This window comes from Oncorhynchus masou, unplaced genomic scaffold (assembly GCF_036934945.1).
Source record: "Oncorhynchus masou masou isolate Uvic2021 unplaced genomic scaffold, UVic_Omas_1.1 unplaced_scaffold_1264, whole genome shotgun sequence".
Classification (NCBI taxonomy): domain Eukaryota; kingdom Metazoa; phylum Chordata; class Actinopteri; order Salmoniformes; family Salmonidae; genus Oncorhynchus; species Oncorhynchus masou.
Genome location: NW_027002469.1, coordinates 80,297 through 89,815, shown reverse-complemented (window position 1 = coordinate 89,815; position 9,519 = coordinate 80,297). Strand labels below are relative to the sequence as shown.

The 9,519-nt window shown below is 45.3% G+C and overlaps 1 pseudogene; it reads left to right on the top strand.

The window, feature by feature from the left end:
- Positions 1 to 725: 725 nt before the first annotated feature.
- Positions 726 to 9,225, top strand: LOC135530119 (adenylate cyclase type 9-like; annotated as a pseudogene).
- The last annotated feature ends 294 nt before the right edge of the window (positions 9,226 to 9,519 follow it).

Genomic DNA, 9,519 nt, shown 5'->3' with positions numbered 1-9,519 from the left:
GAAGAGGGGAAAGGGGGTGGGGAGAGGGATATGAGGAGAGGAAGAGGGGGGGGTGGGGAGAGGGATATGAGGGAGGGGAAAGGGGGTGGGGAGAGGGATATGAGGGGAGGGGAAAGGGGTGGGGAGAGAGGAGAAGGGGATAGGGTGGGGGAGAGGGAGAGAAGGGGAAGGGGGTGGGGAGAGGGATATGAGGAGGGGAAAGGGGGTGGGGAGGAGGGATGAGGAGGGAAAGGGGGTGGGGGAGAGGGATATGAGGAGGGGAAAGGGGGTGGGGAGAGGGATATGAGGAGGGGAAAGGGGGTGGGGAGAGGGATATGAGGAGGGGAAAGGGGGTGGGGAGAGGGATATGAGGAGGGGAAAGGGGGTGGGGAGAGAGATATGATGAGTGGGTTGGAACTGGGGAGGAGAGGAAGAGGGGAAAGGGGGTGAGGAGAGGGATATGAGGAGAGGAAGAGGGGAAAGGGGGTGGGGAGAGGGATATGAGGAGTGGGTTGGAACTGGGGAGGAGAGGAAGAGGGGAAAGGGGTGAGGAGAGGGATATGAGGAGAGGAAGAGGGAAAGGGGGTGGGGAGAGGGATATGAGGAGAGGAAGAGGGGAAAGGGGGTGGGGAGAGGGATATGAGGAGTGGGTTGGAACTGGGGAGGAGAGGAAGAGGGGAAAGGGGGTGGGGAGAGAGATATGAGGAGAGGAAGAGGGGGGATTGTAAAGGAAGGGAGAGAACTAAGTGAGGTGAAGTTTGAAGATGGGGAAAAGGGGAGGCCATTAGCCTGTTTTCAATGGGGTTGGATTACTGTACATGTACTGTCTATCAGCCCTCTCTGAACTAACCTTCTCTCCCAGGATGGCCTTCTACCTGGACAGCGTGATGAGCTGCACTAGAACCCTGCTGAGGGCCATCTCTGGCTGGGTCCCCGTCACCTGATAGGGGCCGTGCTGGTGTCCCTGCCCGCTGTGTCCGTCTTCTCACACGTCACCTGTGACATGCACCTCTCCATACAGGTGAGTGTATTCTGTTCATTTTCCCTGGTCATTTCCTCCAGCGTTTGCTAATGCTAACGATGGTTCCTTCCTGTGTCTATCTGTGTCTCCCAGTTCACCATGCTCACCTGCTGTGCAGTGATCATTGCCATCATCCAGTACTGTAACTTCTGCCAGCTGAGCTGCTGGATGCGCTCGGCCATGGCCACGGTGGTGGGACTGGTGCTGTTCGCCCTGCTCTTCAGCCCGCCCTGCAGGTCAGACAACTTATAATGGATTCTATGTTTTAACACATTTATGGCCCTTTTTTGTTGGTCAGAAAGGACCTTAAAGGGGCATCTGCAGTTCAAACAATAACAACACGACACCCTGTCACTGTTTTGGTAAACAACTGAGGAACGGAGCTGGAGAAATGTAACCACCCTCAAATTGGTATATTACCCATTTAATCCACTACCAATGCACTCACTGAAGTTCAATAGGATACTGTATACAATATTACCACAATGTCATAATTTAGTATGACTTTTCCTTTGTGCTGACACTGTGTGTAATTGAATTTGTCGTGGACTCGATTAATCTCATCCGACCGTGTCTCGTGTTTTTGTCTCCTCTGTCTTCCAGTTCTGCCAACAGTATGTTATTTTGGTGAGTAGAATGAAGTTATCCATACAGCTAAGATTATAAATATATCTCTCACTCCACCTTTCCTTAACTCCTTCCCCTCTCTCTTTTTCTCCATCTCTCCTTCCTTCCTTCTCTCCCTCCCTGCCTACATTTCTCTCCATCTCCATCTGCCTACCTCATTCTCCAACTCTCCATCCCTCCCTTCTCTCCTTGTTTCTCCACCCTCTCTCTTTCCCCTTCTCTCTCCATCTCTCCCTCCCTTTCTCTCTCCTCCAGGTCTGGCGACGCCACCAACAACAGTAACCGCAGCAGTGTTGTACATGGTCAGCCTGAGCCCACCGCTGACCCCGTGCCCCGCCTCCAGGACCTGCTGGGCCCAGAGGTGGGAGTGGCCTTCTTCCTGCTCCTCCTGCTCGTCTGGTTCCTCAACCGCGAGTTTGAGGTCAGCTACCGCCTCCATTACCACGGCAACGTGGAGGCCGACCAGCACCGCATCAAGATCCAGAACATGAGGGACCAAGCCGATTGGTTGCTTCGGAACATCATCCCCATCCACGTGGCAGAGCAGCTCAAAGTGACTCAGAGTTACTCCAAAAACCATGGTAATGTTGGCGTGATTTTTGCCAGTATCGTTAACTTTAGCGAGTTCTACGAGGAGAGTTACGAGGGCGGCAAGGAGTGCTACCGCGTGCTCAACGAGCTCATCGGTGACTTCGACGAACTGCTTCGCGAGCCGCCCTTCAACAACATCGAGAAGATCAAGACCATTGGTGCCACATACATGGCGGCGGCTGGGCTGAACGCGCAGCAGTGCGCCGAGACGCCGCACCTCACGGCCACCTGCGGGCGCTGTTTGACTTCGCACTGGAGATGATGCGCGTGGTGGACGACTTCAACAAGAACATGCTGGGCTTCAAGTTCAAGTTGCGCATCGGTTTCAACCACGGTCCTTTGACTGCAGGGGTGATCGGCACCACTAAGCTGCTCTACGACATCTGGGGCGACACTGTGAACATCGCCAGTCGCATGGACACTACGGGCGTGGAGTGCCGCGTGCAGGTGAGCGAGGAGAGCTACTGCGCCCTCAGTGCCATGGACTACAACTTCGACTACCGCGGCACAGTCAACGTCAAGGGCAAAGGTCAAATGAAGACCTTTCTGTTCCCCAAGAGTGCGGACAGCGGCACCCCCGTGCCTCAGTACCTGCTCTCCGTCTCGCCAGAGATCCGGTGCAGGTGGACGGAGTATCGGGCGCCGCCAACGGATGAGCTCTCTAATATGGTGCCTAGCTCCATCTCTGGTGTACCCAGTACCACCAGTCCTCGCTCAGCTCTGGGGTGTCCACGGGTCTGCTGCGGCCTGAGAGGGGGTGGTGGAGGCTGGAGATAGGCCAGACAGTCGGCAACAATACTACTGTAGCCCTACTACTACAGAGACCATCGCAGCCAGACGCTCCTCATCATCATCCCACGTTGGTCTAGCCTCCCTGCCTATCACTAGTCAAGCTGGAGCTACTTTGAAAGTCAAACAATCAAATCTGTCCATCACTAATAAAGATGAAACTCCTTCAACCAGCGTCCAACAACCAAATCTGCCCGCCACTAGTCTAGCTGGAGCTCATTTGACAGTCCAACAACCAAATCTACCCATCAATAATAAAGGTGAAACTCCTTCAACCAACATCCAACAACCAAATCTGCCCGCCACTAGTCTAGCTGGAGCTCTTTTGACAGTCCAACAACCAAATCTACCAATCAATAATAAAGGTGAAACTCCTTCAACCAACGTCCAACAACCAAATCCACCCATCAATTATAAAGGTGAAACTCCTTCAACCAACATCCAACAACCAAATCTGCCCACCACTAGTCTAGCTGGAGCTCCTACAACAAACGTCCTCCAACAACCACATCTGCCCACCACTAGTCTAGCTGGAGCTCCTACAACAAACGTCCTCCAACAACCAAATCTGCCCACCACTAGTCTAGCTGGAGCTCCTACAACAAACGTCCTCCAACAACCACATCTGCCCACCACTCGTCTAGCTGGAGCTCCTACAACAAACATCCTCCAACAACCACATCTGCCCACCACTAGTCTAGCTGGAGCTCCTACAACAAACGTCCTCCAACAACCACATCTGCCCACCACTAGTCTAGCTGGAGCTCCTACAACAAACGTCCTCCAACAACCACATCTGCCCACCACTCGTCTAGCTGGAGCTCCTACAACAAACGTCCTCCAACAACCAAAACCTGTGGCGCCTGCCTCCCTCCAGTCTCTCTCCCCTCAGAATGCCACAGCAACTGAGTCACGGAAGGAGGTGGAAAAAGAGAAAGAGGAGCAGGACGATGATGACATTATTGGCGAGCTAACGAAACTCTAAGACTGTTATGTTTGCGATAGTTTTTTGCATTAGCCTTCAGCCCTTTAAGCACGGCCTTTCTTGCATTCCTGCCAGTTGAAGCTTATTATGGAACAGTCATATGTGACGAGAAGGCATACAGGAGGTAGCACCTAAATGGCAGACTGTAAGAAACCAGTTTCTGGCTCCTCTGTTGTCAATTCTTCTCCAGGTTCGTGCTCATTAGGACACACCTTTGTTAATCTTTTTGCAACTGTATGCGAAAATGAGCATTTCTTATTGAACAAGTTCAGATACTACGTCTGTTTTCTTCCCGTTCATGCCCACTGAACACGACCGATGTATCTGGTGGGCACAGTAAAAGTGAATAAGAAGATAGGGAAAGTACGATGGGCGCTATTACTGAACTTATGTTGCTATAGAAACCCAGCCTTCTATGATCTACTTGATTCTCACTAACATCTTTGGTCTTTTTTTGTTGTTGTATGTTTTTGGCTTTTTTTTCTCTCCTTTGTTTTTTAATGTCTTGATTAAGTGCCTTTAGCACAAAATAATGTGTAGAACAAGCTGGTCTGGACGAGGAACGAAGAAGAAGCATAAAGGGAAAAGAGCACTGGGAAAGACTTCTACACTACCAAACTGTGAACCTTATGTACATTTTAAGGCAAAAGCTTGGTTTCTGTCAGTTTGTTATAGTTGTCTTTGGTCTGTGTAGCTATCAAATTGCTTGTATTACTGTAGTTAAGGAGTTTACAAGAATCGGAGCAATAAGAAATGCCACAGTGAAGAGTGAATGATGGGTTACAAAGGGAAGCAAGATGGAGTCGTCTTTTCACAGTGAATCACTATAAATTGTCTAAGAAAAGCACAGGCCTCGCACAACGCTCTCAGACAAGCCCACAACAATATCTCGAACATCAGTCGGAAGGCTTGACTCTGTGCGCTACACTACAGTAATAACTGCCATCCACGGCCTCATGCGGAGAGGTGGCTGTAAGTTATCATTCTGCAACTGATGAAACCGTGGGAAGAAGGTGGGGAGTGTGATTAAGACATAATGAAATCCCTCTGGCTGATGTGGTATCTTTTCTCCTGGCCTTGGTTAAAAGTAAGGACCTCTGTCTTACTAGCCTCAAGCCGTCAACTAGACCTTGGTAATAGTAATTAGGGTTGAATCCTAACTCCCACTTAAGTCTGTTTTAAGTCGAAGTCTCCCATTGACATCAATGCATGACTAAGTGGAAATGTTTAAGTTAGGACTTGACCCTAACTCTTTAACATATCACTAATTAGCTTCATCTGCACATTAGCTCTGCAAGTCTATAAAGCTAACTTTTAGCACCACAGGTGGGTTCATGTGCCATAACCTCTTCCTAGTATTTTACAGGAATGCAATCTGCTGTTAGGCTACCGTTGTTGAGGTTTGAAGTGCACCCCTCTCGGTAGGCCTCCTAATAGGTAGTTTCTATTGAACGTGCTGGTTTGCTTACAATACAGTTAACAATCTGCTAAAATTGTTACATGTGTGTCATGTACATATCATGTGGAATAGGCAAGAGCACAAACAGATCTGGGACCAGGCTAATCTTGAGTAGTCTCTTGTGACAGACCTGAGTTAAGATGTTGAGTGATCCAGTTTAACGGAATGGTAGATTGGTATATTGACCTTCAAATAGGACTTGATCTGCCATCGCCACGCCCCCTCCTGTTACTCTCCCGTCAGGCTATTTAGAAGTACATGCAAGGGGGAATGCACCCAATTCCTCTTGTTACAGCATTCCTGACAAATTAGATCCTGGATAATAAGGGATGTTTCTAACATGTGTCATGTAAACAACATATACAAATAAACATGTAAAGTGTGCATGTTCAGTGCTACATATTTTCCTATTTGTTTTGTGTGTTTGTTTTGTTGTAGTTGAGATCTTGTTTTCTTTTTATATATATACATGTACTGTATGCATTGTTTTATCAGAACCTTTCTTGAGATAATTGAGTATGGTGAACTGTACAGTGCATATCCTCCAACTGCAAGTCGAATCATCCCTGTCACTTTCTCTCTGTTTTAGTGAAAGGGCTTGGGTGCTCGGGGGAAATAACAAAACAAGTAATGGTACTACTAGGTTTCCATCCAATTGGCGACAGATTTTCATGCGAATATTCTAAAATCTACATAAAGAAAATCTGCGTATTTTTCCACCAGTGGTGTGCTTCCACCAAACGGACTTGTTGAGGATAAAAATCAGTGCATGATAACAAAGTGCACACAAAATATACGTTTTCACTTAAGTTTTCACGCACCAAATAAAAATCTAAAGTTCAGTGTGTTTCCATTGCATTTTCAACTCTACTAATAGTTTTGTTATAAAAAAAACTGTTGGGTAAAATAGCAAATTTGCCTTCTCTGGTCTTGGTACATGCGCTCTAACCAACAGCTCACAGATACAGTGCGGATAGGCTCGTCTACATAATGAGATTATTATGGATAACAGCGAGAAAATGTGTATTTTTCAAATGGCAATCAAGTGTCGATCAACATGTCACCAGAATCAGACCCTGGAGATTTATTGGAAAGGAGCATCAAGATCACTGTGCACTTTCACCACCCTGTGAAGTTCTTCATAAGTTAGGCCTATTTCATCTGCAGCCTAATAAACTGCTTATCATCGCGTGACTCAAGGTTTACTTCGATATGATTATTATATGAATATTTACCTTTAAAGGCGTTTCCACTGCCATTTCTCGCATAATTAATAAAAAAAATGACCAACACAGAAAGATCCCACCCTGTCGAACAAACAAATGATCTTTTGGCATTTATAAAATTGTACCGAAACTTCCTGTTTCCATCACAGATGTTGTGATTTAAAAAAATATATACGTATGACCTTACTCACATAAAAACTGGGGATGGAAACGTCTTAAATTATTTGTGACCTCAGACATACTTTGAAACCTCAATATCAAAGCGTTCTGAATTAGGAGTAGAACTTGGGAAGTAAATGTTCATAGTAAAAGACTCCAAAGCAACATGTTTTAGTTTAGTAAAGATGGAGATACTCAGGATATCCCAGCAATCATTTGGGTTTTAAGTGCATCTTTCAACTTTCAGCACTTAAGTTTCTCTTTTGTAGTGCCATAATTGGTTTTACTACAGGTTCCTTGTGTGTACTGCAAGAGTTTGCTAGTAGTGCCTTTTCAGTCATAGGAAAATCCTCTCTAAATCAACTCTGTTATCATTTAATTAAGATTGACACGTTTTGTTTCTCAAACTTCCTTGAACTTTTTTTTTGTTGCTTTTTGACATGTGTACATATTTTTCTCATCCAAGTTCTTTAAAATGTTTATATGAATTTGACATGTGCCTTTTCTACTTCATAATCTGCTGAGCAATTGTTTCCAACATTTAGTATCACTGATATGAGTATGAAACTCAATATTGCAGTTCATTGTCACTTTTTGGTACACAGCTGCCACTTATTTGTTCTGATGTGGATTTAAAAACAGGGAATAACAAAAATGTAGTTTTGCTTTGTTTGACTGGATATTGTTGTACTGTGTAGAATTGCTTGAATGGGGTTAGGCCCATTTTAAGTGCATTAATCTACAAACGGGATTGTTTTCAGATTGTCAAATGTATTCTTGCCGATTATGAGCATGCAACCCTTGTTGTAACCTACCCAAATCGCATTGACTACAATAAAGGGACATATTGGAAACAGTCAGTTTAAATCATACACATCACACAGTGTTATGTTGCTAAATGTCCCAAGGAAGGGGAATCTGCATAATTGAGGTCTGGACATATGAAAGGAAGATAAAACCCAGATATTAGCTACAGCTTATCTTATTGCTTTTGAGAAACTCTGCTTATCAACCTATGGATTCCTGGTGTTTTATCGTGTTGATGCTGGATAAGTAGCGCTCTTTGGAAAGCGAAGGGAAATATATAGTTGAATTTAAGGCTAACTCTTATAGAGTTGTTGGAGCTCAAATCTTGAGCCCAATTCAGTCCGGACCGTACTGTGATGATGGCTCTATTTTCATTTCACACTGCAACTGTGGTGAATGTGTTACTGAACCAGCACACTTCAGCTCGGTTGGGCTCAGTAGTGTGAAAAAGGAATTGTGTTCCCTACTTCAAAAAAAGCTTAGTTTTTTTTGTACTAACTTGCCTTCCTGCAAAAAGGACTTCATGAATTGACAATGGGATTGAAACGTTGTGAACTAACAGAATGGCACATTGGGACTAGTTTTGATGCCAAATTGAGATGTCATTGATTTGATGTATGTTTGGCCTTATTTCCCCCTCTTTAATTTGCCCGGTCTTGTCGTGCACATTGATGCCGGGTTGTTTCTATACTCACTAGTACGATATGTATGCGGTATGTATACATTTTGCACAAAGCACTCACTCTGTATGTACATATGCATTTGATATGTTGTATTATTTATACCGGTGCCATTGTTAAAGGGTTGAGGAATACATGGAAGGTTAGAACACTGTTACAATTACGTCCAAATGTCATGTTTGCCTGCATGTATAGTATGTGTGTGTACCTACACTGTATGAATGTCTGTGTACCTGTATGATTGTGGGAGAGGGATGCTCTAACTTACCCCAGTAGGCCTAGGATTGTGTGCTGCCGGAACTTGTCCATTTCTTTCCACCTCAGTATGTCAAAGTCAATTTACATTTGAGTAATTTAGCAGACACTCTGATCCCGAGCATACATTTTTTTCCATACTGGTCCCCCATGGGAATCGAACACACAACTTGCCATTGCAAGCACCATGCTCTACCAACTGAGCCACATGGGACACTGACAGGGACCTATAAGGACATTTTCCTGCCACCACTACTTCTATATAGGCCTAGGCGACAGATCTCTCCATCCTAAGGGATCCCATGGTATTCCCCCATGAGTAGCCTGGTCGGTCTCAGATTGGTTTGTGCTGTTGGCAGCTCCTATGGTCAATGTAACAGCAAACAATGACCGTAGGAGTTGACGAGACATTGCAAACAGATCTGGGACCAGGCTACATCAGACACCCTGCAAGGTAAAATCACACTGCTAGATTTCTGTTCATGTTTTCAGACCCTGTTTCATATAAGCCTACTTATAGTTGTGGCTGGTAGATCTTTGGCCTCCCTCCCACTGTATTTTATACAGCCTATAGCACGCTGCATTTTTGGAGGGGTCTGCAAATGAAGGTAAAAAAAAAAGAAGAATAAAGTTTTTTTTCCCTCTGAGATTTGTTTGGATGGTTCTGTTTGCATTGCTTGATATTTACCATGATGCATTTACAATTGACATGTAAACTTCTGTTGCTTGGCTCCTTAAATTGATACAAATGTAGTTGACTAGAGGGATGGACAAGGGTGAAGTGCCCTAAAAATGGTCTTATGAGGGTTGGTGACTTGGTGACGCATAATACACAATGTATATGGGGGGCTGCACAATAACTGCTCACTTGTACATTGTTCTGTAACACTTTAGGTTAGAAAGTGCTTTGACAGCTACTTAATTTTTTGGGTTATTCCACC